Source organism: Rhopalosiphum padi, chromosome 2 (genome assembly GCF_020882245.1).
Source record: "Rhopalosiphum padi isolate XX-2018 chromosome 2, ASM2088224v1, whole genome shotgun sequence".
In the NCBI taxonomy this organism is placed as follows: domain Eukaryota; kingdom Metazoa; phylum Arthropoda; class Insecta; order Hemiptera; family Aphididae; genus Rhopalosiphum; species Rhopalosiphum padi.
In genome coordinates, this window is record NC_083598.1 from 22,995,887 (window position 1) to 23,012,527 (window position 16,641).

At 31.0% G+C, this 16,641-nt stretch overlaps 1 protein-coding gene across 2 annotated transcripts in view; it reads right to left on the bottom strand.

Moving 5' to 3' along the window:
- LOC132923339 (low-density lipoprotein receptor-related protein 2) overlaps nt 1–16,641 on the bottom strand; it is a 63,749-nt gene that overhangs the window by 27,620 nt on the left and 19,488 nt on the right. The window lies entirely within an intron of this gene.

The window sequence follows — 16,641 nt, forward strand, 5'->3', positions numbered from 1 at the left end:
AATTATTTGTATTATTTTTAATCCATTGCAGACCATCACTTGGAATTACACATTGAAAAATATAATTTAAGTTTGGCTTTGGATTTTTGGTGCAGGCCTTAAAAACAATTAAGTTTTACAATTAACAAAACTGTAAGAAATAAGGTAATTTATGAATTTAAAATATGAAATGAAAATTTGTAAATCTCAGGTTTAATAATTTTCATCTGTAAGGGGTTAAAAGTCAAAAAATAAATTAAAAACGTCAACCAGCATTTGTACACGAAAATGAAACTATGTAATAGTATCGTATTTAATATTTATACTTTAATAACTATTATAGTTTAACAGTTTTGAGGTATGTAATATAATATCATTTGTATAATAAGTACTGATTATTAAATAAAATGATACCTAAGTTCAGAAGCGTATTATTAAATTAATATTAAGTGGTATAAAATATTAAAATATTTTTTTCTATCAATTACTAATTAATACAAGAACTAAATATCTTCACACGAATAGGACGACAGTATAAGTTTTGAGCAGGTTAAGAAAGGTCAGGAATTTATCACATATTACATATATTGATTATGGATATACCTATATAGTATATATATACCTTAAACCAAAATCTGCACATACGTAATGATATCCCATATTTTATAACATATGTAAATAATAATTATAAAAGTAATATGATATAATAAATTCTTTTACTGTGAACCGGGTAGAAAATACAATACAAAGAATTTATAAAAATATAAATTTCTTAAACATTTGAAAATATATAATATATTTTATATTTAATTTTACATTTTTCTATGATGATATCAGTACTTGCAGTTCTAAAAATTCTAAAAAAAAAAATAATAATTCCTTGTATTTTCTTTAACGGTTGACAATAAAAAATAATATATTCTGTACTTGCAGTGGGCAATTTTCGCAAGTTTACGAACCAATGAATCGACTGAAACACAGCAGCGGCAGCGGACACGGTTACAATAAGCGTATTTATATACATTATACCTATAACTCTATAAGCATGTATATAAATATAATACATACATACAAATATAATTTTTATATGGGACGATAGTCACCGCCACCGTTATGAGTGTGGTGCATGCGCTAGTATTGTTTGAAGGGGAAAAAAGTACGATTTTTTTTACTGTAATTGGACATCAATAAAAAAAAAATTGTTTCATGAGTGTATATTATTATATTTAATTATTTGTACTGTGTTATTGTTATATTGGCCCGCATTTTACGGACATCGCGAAATCAGGTCGTTTGCAAATTAACCCACACCATTAAAATATTATTGCGGATCGCATAGGCGAAAAGTTCGATTACAAATTGTATATGATAATATAAAACCATTACAACTCATCTAGCAGTTATAAGAAAATTAAAATACAGATAGGTACATTAATATTATATTATAATTGACCTAGGAATATTTCTGTTTCTCTATTTTTGATCACAAAAAGTATCATAGTAAGTAATTATTATAGATGAATCAAAATGTCAACTACAGTTATAATAATTTACTTCAACTATTTCTAAGCTAAAATACGAAAGAAAAACAATTAACAAAAAATTTGAACTATTACTAAGTGATATTTTTCATCACGCAAAAAATGAAGAGAGTATTAATATTCAATACGTATAAAATTCAGAATCGATTATATACGACTGAGAAAAATATAAGCTGCAAGTCTATATTACACACACGTATATAGTATATAGTATATATTATACTTTTTTAACGCACTGCAGACGTATCATTATTGTATCAATCATTCCTTCACGATCGTATAGTACCTATTATAAATACGAATAATTAATAAATAAATATATATATATATATATATGTATATTGTACATATATTAATATACATAGTATACCATATTATACCTATACGTAATTCAAATAATAATATAATTGTTATATGCACATTTAATATATATACACAATAATATGAGACTCTATACATGTATCTTTCTTGTGGTTTGTAAAACAGATATTATATATAGATATACACCAACCGAATAGCGACGACCGCGATATAATATACTTCTCAAATTACTTTTTTTTTCTTATCAGAATTCGACACCCTGTCGTAAAAAAACTATATTAAAAGTGTTCTAGCTCAATCCATCGTAATGACACTGGAAAATCGAACACACACAAAATATGTAATATACTCTTTTATATACGTAAATGTATAATGTGTAGGTAAATACATTATAGAGCGGGTTCGCAAAAGTTTTAATATAATATGTAAATGTATAATGTATTCTAAATTCTAATAATATAATAATATTTCATATACTCATGTGTGTTTATGTATATAAATATATATACACCTCAATCCTTTTGTCCTACAGGAACAACCAAATAACGTTTTCACAGTGTCGCAGTGTATGTAACAATAAAGGTATATACCATTTTCGTGCTACTACGCGGCCGTTGTGAATTCGTCTACGAAGACTTTCTCCGACATAATTTACTTTATATATAATTGTATATAGTCTATAATCTATAAGCAAGTAAGCAACACAATATTATAATAGATCGAAAATTCACTATTTTATTTATTTATTCGGGGGGAGGGGGTAAGACTATTTCAAACTTTATAAAATATTATTCTTAGGATTTATCGCAATATAAAACTTCTGGTTAGCTCCTCTTATATATTATTCCTGCACCTTTATAAATACAACAACGTTTATTCCGTTACTCTTTTAAAGGTATCAGCACTATATACTGACATTTTTTCTTATAGCACGAACCTATAACACTAATTTATAAATCAATATGTATAGTAACAGAAAATTAATTATAAAAAGCATTAACGCAAATATGATGTTATCTCTGCGTCACCATAGTCACTGATGCGCGTAAATTAAATACGTACCTACCCTACAAATATGAAATTTTAATGCAACCTTTGACACGAACACACTACCGGAGTGTAAGTACAATACATACGTCAAATACCATACATCGTAGTAAGTACCTGTGTGTACGGGCAAACATAATATTATACATTATATTAATTACCACGCTCGAGTGTATGAATCGTCACCGTAGTCTACTTAAAGCTGTACATTAATCTATGAGAGATCATTGAAATCGGTTTACGAGAGGTCTCGTCCATCCTTCAACTACCGTATAACATACGCACACTCATCGTTACAAGCATTCACGCGATAGTAATGTCAGGTTCTAACTATAAGTTATTAACTCTAAATACAGGATCATTTCGACACAAAGTTGGGCCCCAAAAAAACTTGCAAACCAACATTTTGTTACCAGCGTTTTGAATACACAGTATACGATACACATTGGTGGTCAACACGCTTTATAAGTGACTTTAACGAATATACATTATTCACCGTGCGGACAACTGGACAAGTACCTATGACGTACCTAAGTAGTTTGTAAGTAATCAATAACATGCGTCATCGTGTCGCGCCTATGCATAAGTATAAGTTTCAAATACATTTTCGGTCTAATACTTTTATAATTTTTTTATGACACTATAACAACAACACTCATTTATATATTGTATGTTGTAGTCAAAAAAAATATTTAATACAATTTTGCAAGTTTTATTTTTAATATACTATATATATAATATATTATAATTTATACGTAAGCATTATCTATGCCCTGTAGATTATGCAGTATGTAACAATACTGTTTTTACAACAGACAGTATAAGAGTTTTATTTGGTTAAAATATTTTATAAGCTTTCTAAGGTTCTGACCGTATGAACTTTTAATTTACGTATAATATATTATAAGATATACGTTTTAAGGTTGAATTATGGGATTATTGCATTTTAAAATTTCAAAAACGATATACGAAATGTAAATTAGCAACATATATAATAATGAGTAAATCTATATATCGTGTATAGTGCCAGTGTTTAGACTTTTCCAAGAAATATTTATTGAGATATTTTTAACATTAAGAAATATTAGTATATGAAATATCAATTAAATATTATTTATGACGTTAAAATATGAAATATAATTTAACATACCTATTATTATTAAGTTACAACGTAAAACTCTCTGTGTCATACTGTCATCGTGCAAAATAGAATCCCAAACGAATATGGTGATTAAAAAAATAAAACATTATTATCTCATAAACATCAACAATAACAACATTATGTTCTATATATCATCTATCAAGCCACTGTAACTAATTATTTTATTTATCTCTCGTACCTATACACTAGCAATTTATTAAAGCTAATATAATAGTATACGCGTATAATAATGTTGAAATATTATTTTAATCTTCATCAAAAAAAATTATATAATAATACAATTATTTTACAAGTCCTAATTTATCACACACGACCTTGTCGTGATAAAGGGTATCGTAAAATGTATTTCCATTTAGAATGGACTATATGTACCTATAAATAATATTGTCAACCCTGATCACCTTGTGCTGTATAAATATATTTGATAGTATATCTATATACATATAACATTGTATTATTTAAATATATTATTAAAAATAATGAAAACTACGGTTTATCACCAACGAATAAAATATTGGCACGTTTATATAGTTCTATATGTTCTATGTACCCGTATAGCTTAACATCGTAGGTGTTATTTTCAATTTTGAATATTTTTTTAAAATTTCAATTCGTTCAATTTTTTATTATAATTATTATTTATCTAATAATTGGCCTTGCGTTAAAAATGTGTTGACCTTGTATACAAAACGATACAACAGCAGATCAACAGCGCTTATAACTTTATTTTTTCCGACTGGTACGAGAAATTATTACATTATTATAATATGATATTATATACCCGATGATCACGGGATGCACACATGACATCGTTTACACAGTCATGATATCAAGTTATATTATGATTACGTGACATACAAATTATACAGAATTCAAGATGTTAATAATAACACTATACCTACAGCCATATAAAAAAATTAAATTAAAGTCGGGTTATTTGAGCATATTTAAAATTAGCACTTATATAATATGATAACGATGATATTTAATACGATTAATGCATAATTAACCATATGCGATATACCGATATTCCAATAAATGCGTAATTATTACGTACCTACGCTCGATGAAGAAAAATACCATCAAAAAAGAAGCATTAGGTAAGAAATATTATTCAACCTTAGTTTAAGTCTCATGCGGATCGTTTTTATCATTATTCTCATAAAAAAATACAACTAATTATTAAGATAACAATACACAATACACACTTTGCACTTATAAACTAAAAATATAATATAATATCATTATATTATTATGAGAAAAAATTAATTGATAATATAATAATAAAAATCAATAATAACTGTATTGAGTATCACGAAAAACAATGACAGATAGGTACCCCATTATTCTGTAATTTTTTTTATAAAAAAAATATGATATTATATTATAAAAACAGCGAACACAATACAAGTTTAAAATAATATAACATCACTAAAGTGATGATAACAGATTAATTTCCAACCGACCAAGCACGATTTGAACGGTTGAATATAACAAAAAATATAACAAAGATAAACAGAAATTTGATAATACCAATAAATGTCCGTAACTCTATATAGGTACCTACGTCATTTCGTTTAGCGATTTAAAATGTTTACGTTTGCAGTTATTTTATTACTTTTCGGTAAAATTACACAACTGTATAAATACATTTTGCCGGTTTTAAATTGTTCCGAGAAAATTGAAAAAATTTTAATAGTTCACAGTACAGTTATTGGAGGTATGGTTACTATGGTTAAGAGGAAGTATCTAAATTAAAAACTTTTAAACTGGTGTTTCTAGCTGCAATTGATGAACGTAGAATTATTATATATAAGCGTACATAATATTATACATATACCTAATATGATCGACGAATAAATTCGTGTACCTACAACATCAGGACAGCTGAAAACCTCTCGAGCACAAACAATGAGTCTTATAAACAATATGATACGATTAATCAATCACCAAATACAATAGTGTTCGTCGTATCTTTCGGCATCTCGCATATCTTATAAACTAAATAAAAAACATGTTCCCCTTCTTCTCTTACTAGTCTCTACTCACACTCCTTGTCATCCAAACACCCCTTCGTGTGTTTTCTCTGTCGGAAATACCCATCAAAATGATTCTTATAATATTTGCATACTCACACACACACACACACACACACATTCAAGATACAACACGTATGTAATCGTGACGAGCGACGAAGGTTGAAGGTACTCTTCCCGCGCGGCCGTCGCGGTTTTACAATAATATAAAACGAAAAAGAAAAAAGAACGCACAACATTCACCTCTCTTCGGTGTCATCCGAAGTGAAAGCAAATTTACCACAACAATGTAACGATTCGTAATTTTTTCCAGTCCGCGTATCCGTGCTACTATATACATACATACATATATATATATATACACACATACGTGTAATAACGATATAGGTTAACTTAAGAAATTGCACGTGTAATGCAATAATGATGGAAAAACGCAAAAAAGTGTCCAAAAAAAAAAAAAAATTCGATTATAATGGTTTTCACACACTATTTTCGTCTTTGCAAAAGAGAAAACCCGATAGGTGTATAATGTGTACCTAATATACTAAACACGGTATAAAAAACAAATCCATAACGCATATATAGATATATAATCACCTATACTCGTCGAATATATATAACCATAATAATTGACGTTTTTTCGTCTTCTTTTCTAACGACCTGGATAGTGGATTTTTCCGAACGTGATGTCATTTTCGAACTGATATTATTAATACTATTTTTTTTCTTTTAACAGACCACATTACTCAACATTCAACTAGCAAATTTTGCATGTATGTTTTCTATTTCAAGATTGAACACGATATTATTAAATATCGTTTTATAACATAAAATGTTAAAACGTTGATGCAGATACCTATACCTATTTATTATTAAAGTAAAATACGTTTCGTTTCGAAATATCAATGTCACCGATTTCACGCATGCGGTAGAGAATGTATTAACCGAACATTATAGGCCATTAGGCTCAAATCATTAGGCATACGACTTGTGGACTGACTAATGGACGTAAAAATATAATATAAAGCATGTACATTATAAAAACATTTGACGGCAATGATTAAATTTCCAGAAAATCTCAAGAATAATATAATATATATTCACTGTATATTATAATACACTACACCACTTCTAGTGAAACGATCATCTCGAATCGCTGCAGATTCACGGAACACCTAAAACACGATGCTATATTTATCATTTTATTTAAATTGGTTCGAATGGCTAATAAGTAATTATAGAACTTCGGTTTCTCACGTTATTATATTATATACTCCTACTTATTATTACACGGATATTATAATGATATCGAAGAAATTATCGTTAGCAATGAGATGCGTCTGTCATAATATATAGCATACCTACATAGGTAACGCATAAAATTAATTTGACTAGTCAGATTGATTTCTGAAGTTGAACGTCAATGCAAAATGAATTCATTGAAATCTAAACACAATTTTATTGATGTATTTTTTGAGTATAAACTTAAATTGGTGACAGTTCAAATGAATTGCGAAAAATATTTTATAATGTACTGAATGTTCGATGTTCGTAATTTGCGTAAGAAAATATATCCTATGTAGCCTCGTGTATAAAACGTTAACCTCTTTATGTAACGGTTTAAATTATAATGATGTCTTTACATATAGATATAGTAAATCAAAATTAAAACATTGTATTCTAAAATATAAATATAAACAACACTATTTATTAAATAAAGTTAATTTATATAAATTATATAATTCGTATATTATTATGTTCTTATTCATATGATATTATGTGTATACCTTTATAATTTTATATTACACTAGCTATTATACCCCTCACCATAGGTGTACATTTATTATTTAACAAATAAATATATAATATATGTAGTAAACACATTTGGATGTTGTGCATTGACGAAATCGAGAAAATGATACATTTAAAAAACGTCACAAATTTATTATCCAAAAATGAAAAAACAGAATGCACGAGCCAGATGAAAAAACGAAATAGTTGACCTCCACTGGTTTAAACATCGTTAAATTGTATAAAATTCTATTAAAACATTAATATTCAATTACAGGTGTGCGTGGTTGTTAAAAAAAGGAATAATTTTAGTGATATTAATATAATTATTATATATTATAATGTAGGTATAGTGTATAAAGTATAATCATTTACATACTTCTACGTTCATTAAGAATAATTGAATTGTAGGAAATTTTCTTTCCAGATTATAACTACCTATAATAATAATAGAATATAGAGCTGCTTAAGTGAAAAAGACCCTATGTATGATACTTGAGGAAGGTTGTATACCAGGAGTAGCCAAACTACAGCTCGCGTCATAGACTCATACGACTCACATCTTATCATAAGATACAAAACATTTTTACAAAAATAAATATATATTAATATGACCTATCACTTTACGGGCAACGAAGTGCACGAGGACAGCTATAAAAAGGAACGCCGTATCGACTACGAATGACGAGTATTAAACAACGAATTCAACAACGTTTGAATCACATAACAGGCATAACTTTAATAGGCAACGAAGTGCACGAGGTTAACAAGTATAAAAGATAAATAGATATCCCAACAGTCTTCGGTAGATATAATAATCAATAGAAATTATACAGTCCACAAATAACCGCATATAAATTGTAAACGCACAATATAGGTATATGCCATATGGGGATGAATTACTCATTTAGGGGAGAAAAATGTCCATCTATAACATCGTTATTCGTTATACCTACACTACTTTCACAGAACCCGAATTCGTTTTCAACTAACATTCGGGGCAGACCTTTTCGTATCTTTTCCCACTTACCACTGCGTGTACATTTTTTGTGTAGAATAATAAATTACTACATTCCATAATCACCAAGATGATGTGTATCAATAAAAAATTATGTGGACTACCGATCGGACGACTCGTGTAGGTAAAGTCCTCTCATTCGTGTCAACATTATCATCGAATAAATAATGACAACAATAACGTAACTGCAATGCAGTAATGGTAGAATATCACCAATAAAAATCTAATCTATACATCATATCGGAATGCGGATAGTTTGCAATTGTCGACGAACGAACGAAAAACAGCTCTACTGAGTGCATTAACGTCGTTGAAGGGCCATCAAACACGGTAATTACAGGAAACGTAGCGCACGCACACGTGAGCTCGCGCGCGCACTTTGCATCGAAAATAGTGCGCCGCGTGGATATCGAAGGACGACGCTGATGTCCCCCACACATAAAATAGTACGTATTATAACGTTATTGCGATTTTATTCATAATAACACGACTCGTTAGTAAAAAAAAAATACATTGACAAAAATTATCGAAAATTTAAATATTTAAAAAAAAATAAGTAATAAAAGGAACAAAAATCTATACATAAGACACCGTCAAGTTATCCCGAATTCTATACCATCTATACCGATTCACAATGTCAATGTGACATTTTTCGTCCGTTTTTGCTGTACTTTTGATTTCTTTTCTCGTGAAAGACATGCATAAAACACACACACACACACACATGACCTGCATCCAACCCAAGAGCGGCCCGGAGTTCGTTCACCCGGTTCCCCGGGTCACACCCATCTGCGCGGAGTCGACCTCTAACTGGTTTCATACCCGGCAGGGAGAACAACACTACATGAAGGGGGGACTACGACTCGGGTACACGGCGCTGTGCTGCCGCCGACTCGTGTACGCACACGATCATACAAGCCTATATAAGCACGTATATAATATGATAATATACAATAATATCTTTATACGTTTGTTTATCGTTAAAACGCCATTAACGCGGGTAGTGTAAAGTGCGTATAGGTACCGCGAACCCGGACGGTTGCGATTGTTATCACTGGCCCGTGCATCATGCGATGAGGATTTTTGAAAAACAACAAGACCATTAACTATTTTAAGTCTGAAAATCGCTCCGTGTTTGTGAACATACTCGCTCACGACGACGACACACGTCATATTATTATTATAATATAATGAATAGCGATTGCCGAGTTAAACTGCACCGCAAAGCCGCCGACGTAAACACAACGATATAATATAATAGATACAAATCGTATTTAAAATAATAATATTAGTGCATTATATATTATTATATTATAATATGTAGGGTACGACAAGTGTGCGATGACGTAAATGGTTTCCGTTTTCCATGCCGCTATATTAATATTATAATAATAAATAAACCAAAAATCCGACGAGTCTAACGGTAAAGAAAACCTCAAGAGGACACAGCAGTAAATTCGGTTATCTCGCGTACGCGTACGTGAATTATATACTAACTACCGAGATTTAAATCTAGGTATAATATAAATTATAGTGGCCACATCAAGAATGATCAGTAACGAACTCTTTATCCGTGTTATTTTGTTGTCAAAATATATTTTGAAGTTTTGAACTAACTTTGACATTGCAGAATGATCAAAGTGGTAATAGGAATAAAAATCACCGAAAAAAAATTTAAATAGCTTGGATTTTTAATTTAATGATTCTTTAATACTTTATTTTAATTTTTAATAATTGTTTTACTTATACAATATTTTAATATGATATATGCATTAACTAAAATACCTACCTATATATTCATAATAACATTAAGTATTGTATTCCGGGAATTCGTACTCTACTACAATCAAATGCAGTGAAATACAGTAGGTATACCTACTGATTTTACTGTGATAGTCTGTCGAGACAAAATGGCGTGACATCTCATCAGTTTATTATGTTATAATAACATATTCTATTGTAGAGTGCCAAGTAATAAGTCAACATCGGCACAGAAAAAAGAGTCAAGACTTAACACAAAATAGGGTTTTCGTTTATCCGCTGACAATACTACAGGTCTACAGCATAATAATAATCGATATAATCACAGTCGGTACCTATATATACCTTAAAATCTATTATCTCTACGACCTGGTAAGCCAAGTTTTTAATTAACGTACGTTTGCTGCTCAACGAAATCGATCATCATCAACACACCACGGTGACTTTAACGCCAGCGGCCGAGATACTATATTAATATATAATATAGTATATGATATTATATTAGGTATTATTATTATACATATACACACTCGTGAGCAACTACCGAAAGATGACGACGTTTACGGCTTACCGCGATGATCTACAGATTCTGAAGCATTTCTCAACCTGTGGTACACGAAAAGTTCATATAGATAATACAAAAAGGAAATCTCGCTTGTTAAAAAAAATAGAATTTTTATTAACATTAAATATTGGCATTGTCTACACAAGCTCTATAGTCTACCTTTTATTTTTATCTACATACCTGTGTGAAAATATACTTTCCTATATTACTTTTTAATATATATACATAAACTAATAAAAATAAATATATATACATATATATATAATTGAATGAAGAAAATGATGTATAACTTAATTAGTTACTAACATAAAATTCAAAACGTCAAATCTCCGTTCATTCAAAACAATATACCGACTTATGTCTGATTAAAGTATTTAAAACATGATCATTATAGTACCTAATAATAGTATTTTTTTTAAAAAACGTGTAGATGTGTACTCGGATATAAAAATGTTGAGAAACGCAGATCTACAGCAACAGTATAAATTCTATGTGCAACAATCGCATTATATGCCTACATATTATATTGAGAAGTCGTATCGAATTTCATGGTTCGCTCTCAGTTTAAAACATATATAGCTGATAATACATCATAAAGATAAACGATTGTCTGAAAAATCAAATCTCTCTCTCTCGGTCAAAACCCATCAACTTAAATATATACATTTTCTGGTCCACGTGTATACATGATAACATGTTTAACGTTTGCCGTGGGTTTTGCGGTCCAACTGCATTTATTTCGTAAAACACATGCGTAAAACCACAGACATTACATACCTGTACAATACATACATTTACAATACGCGTTTCCAAGTCATTATTATAATACATTATATTATTGTATTATTGTTACACGTGATGCCGCCGACTATGCGTCGCCTATTTTCGCTTTAAAATATAAAAAACCAAAATATATTTTACAATATACCTATAATAGCTATACTAACTTATTTATAGTGCTTTCCCCCTAATGATCATTATTGATGTGACGCAATCGCAACGCATAGATTATTATTGATTTTCGAACGAGCGTATTAGGTAGCGCTCCAGGTCAGCAAATAACGAAAAGCACTGGATATTAATAATTGGTCGTGATACGGTATTACGGTCGATTTTTTTTTCACTCCCGTTCTCTCACAGGTTTTGGTAACTCGTGGAAATCGCCGTGTGTGGACGGCAGTTGAAGCCTATAAAATAACAGAAGATTTCTAATTTCGAATCATACATGTATAATAGGCCTGCAGGAGACAAAAGTGTGCGTTGAAAGTCGCGAAAAAAATAACGATTGTGATGAACCGACCTGTGAATACCGACAACAAACACAAAAATATTCCTATAGTCATTTTATGAGAGTATACGCGCACGATCGTGTTTTATAATCCCGCTGCAACAGTTTGCCACAATAAACGGTACGGTACTTTGATATGCAATGCACACGTCAGTCACGCGAGACCAAGTCTGTTCCAGACTAACATATTTATATATTATATTTTCAGAGCGAAAATACCGGACGAATGTGCATAGGCATATATACGATAATAATTGTTGCGTTCGAGCGATTTGCACATAAACGTTTTCGAGGCACCGACGAAACGACGCCGTACCAGCCAGCCACATATTATCATATTATTTTTATACGTATTAAATATTGTCGTTAAATTATTGTTGAGCAATATACAATAAACTGCGAACACAAAGCCCGTTGCCGGTATCGAAATTAGGTACAAGTATATAATAGCAATTCTATATAACTATACTATATATTCGTGTTTCATAGTATATAATATTATGCACTCTTATACTGTGCGTTGAGTATCGAATGCACCAGATGCGCAGGGCGCACAGGTGATTTTCTTCACGAGATTATATAGTAATTAGTAACACATCGAAACGAATCGACCAACGTTGCGCCCGAGGGTTTAATAATAATAAAACTGAGTAGTGGAGAAACGAAAAGGTGCGGAAGAACTATACAGCGCCTAAAATACAATATTAAATTATAATGTGGAATCCACGTCTATTCGGGCGTATATATTGTATATGTATGTATTCCTACCTACGTTATAGTTACGATTTGGTACGCAATTGCGCATTTACGTTCTTCAATTAGCCATCATAGACACGTAATAGACATGGCATTATGAATTCCGCATGTTTCGTAATTCTGTTCATGTAGCGTGCACGCTCCTCCTATTATATACACGACGGTGATATTATCGCGAGCATATAGGCGAAACTAGACATTTTGATTATAGATTGGTCCAACGATATAATAGACTTGTGCCCCCCCCCTTCCCTAGTTCCAAACATCAAAATTATAATGCACACGATAGACGAACAACGATTGCTTCAACAGCAAACCGTAAATATACAAATTATATAAAATGGCAGCGATGCTTTTAGTTCTTGATCGTTTGATTCAAGTATTGCCATGAGTATATATTCTAAAACAAATAATAATTCAACCAGTGCTATCGCAAAATGTATTTTTGAAAAAAAAAACAATAATGCTATTTCTTTCAACCCTCCCCCCCTGGCCCCAAACTACAGTCCTGGCAGTTACCAGTTATGACGACGACCGCTCTTTGACTATATGACCATCAGACATTTTATATAGTTCGACGTTAGACCGGTCCCGTCTCAACGACGCCGATACAATACTATGAGGGTCGATCGAAATCAGTTTGGACGCCACGCGCATCGATCTCTCGCCAAGGACTCACGCGCTATGTAAACAAACTATCGCGCCGTCGCCGCGGGACGTCCGCCGCACGCATGACGCGCGTCCTCGTCGGCTATACAATATAATACCTCGACGGGTACCTATACCATCCTATAGATCGATAATATTTTAATAATAATATAATATACCCCATATAGGTAGTTCATTCCTCGACATTATTGTTACACATATTATTGTTGTAATTGTTGTTGTACGACGATAACTAATTGAATCTCGCGTGACGTTGACCCTACATAGAGGGTGGTTGGCGACGTACAGATCCGGTGATGTCTCACAGGAGCGTGTGAGTTTCGAAGCGGTAACAAAGGGTTCATACATAGTGATACCCGATACTAACACAATGTATTTCGTACGAGATCGACCTTTCCGGGCGGAAATTCAACGGTACGAAGGTATTGCAGACTGTGCAGACTCGTATACGACGGCAATTTTATCGCTCGTGTGCCATAATATATATAAGATGCATCATAAAAGCTTATAAATTATTATAATAATGACGAGGTCATATTCCTGCACGGATGCACCGTCGTTGTGTGACGACGAACACGACGTGTGTTCAACAACGTGAATAATTGCCCGGTAAGATTAGTCGTCCAGCAACAGGTATAGGTAGGTAGGCATGTACGTAAAAACGTCCGAAATTCGCATTGTCATCGTAGACCGACGACGCCATTGCGCGGCAAGAGACGAGAAATAATAATAAGATGTAGGAAAAAAGAAAACATCCGCGTGACTATAAGAAAAATAAAATCGTTAATACGTCATTTCGCGCGCGTGTGTGTATGTGCTTTGCACACTCGATAATTGCATCTATATACGGTGTATAATATTATTATAATATTATGTATACGACGTATAAATTCGTCGTACATGGATCGATAACGGACGTCCTTGGTCCATCGTTATTGACGCAAGTGCAACGCACGTATAGTAAGTCGTTCGCAGGCAGAGCAGCATCACTTGGGCACTGGCACTGGCCATAGCTGCCTCGGAGACCTCACGTGAAACTATATATTATATAATCGCATACAGGTACTTATCATAATTTGTCGTTCACCGTAAAATATGTAAAATAATAAAATATATTGTAATAATATTATTATGTATAATATATAATAAACAAATACTATGGCAATTGTCATACATAATATTATTTACAGAATGTCACATCAATTACACCATGTTTGTACATATACACCCAACTTAATATTATATACAATATGTGACAATAACGAATAAATTGACATTTAAATGTTTAAATAAATTATATTCAACTAAAGGAACACAAAATCCAACATATTTAATGAAATTTAATTTTGTACTCAAATAAAACAAAAACTTTACTATACCAAAAATTACTATAACGATTATTTTTTCATAATGCAATGATAATTCAAAATCATACCTAGGTATTTAAAAAAAACATTGTTTTGAAAAAAGTGTTGACGGAAACATTCACGTTGAAATACGCTGTATGTAATGTATACATAATATACGTGTACAAAAAACGCGTCCTGCAGTTATTAAAATAATAATACCCTCGTTAATGAGCCACTTTCTTTCATCGATATTGTACATTTCGCTCGTATAGGCATTCTATATTAGTATATTATTAGTATTATATGATCATCATCGTTTACGTAGTAATTTATTAAATTATTATTTATTACCGAGTTGGATGCATATTAGGTACATACCTCCTAACGACCTAACCCATAATATTGTAACAACCGGTAGTCGCTGTGGTCGATTACGGTTTATACTGTTAATAGTATACAACCTTCTGTAATTTTTTTATAGTGTAATTACCACGAATATACACAGACCATCCCTATAATGGTAAAATTATAATTATTTGCAGTTTTAAGTTTTAGCATAATTTATTCCGTACAACATTAATCTCTGGGTTATTGTTATTTGATAGCAGATACCTATAAATACGCTCCAAACAACGCCGATAATATAAAATATGAATGCCAGCAAAAGAAAAAAAGTGTTTCTCTATTATGAACCCAGAACCACAACGCATATATTATACTTGTATACACTACAATGACTTAACTTGAGGTAATTTGTTCTTATTTTGGAGAGTGGGGAGCAAAATAGACTAAGCCCTAAATCAACACTGTTCATTACATGTAATAGCATTATATACAACAGCTAGTGTGTGTGTGTGTATTTTTAATGACAAATTAATAATTATACATAAAATGCATCAGAAAAATAATATTTAAGAGCATAATGCTTTAAAATATATATATATGTATACCACGTGTCTGCGGAAACAGGGTATACTATCACTATCTGTTTTTTAATTCTGTTTAAGGGATGTTAAACTAGACTAATGAATCATAAATGCCTATGATTTACATTATTTAACACCTTTATTTTGCGCATACGCAACACAAATTCATTTTTCTTTAATTTCAATCCTTATTTTGAATATCATTTTCGAATTAATCAATTTTTTTAAGTAATTTTGATCCATCAACATGTATTCTAAACCCAAAATTGACGAAATTAGAGCTAGGTATAATTTTTAAAAAAACTTATTAAATTTGAATTTTTTTTTTTAATTGTACATATTTTTTGTTCTAAACACCATATTATACATAAATCATAGAAATGCATGATCTATTAGTCTAGTTTAACGTCCCACAAACAGAATTAAAAAATA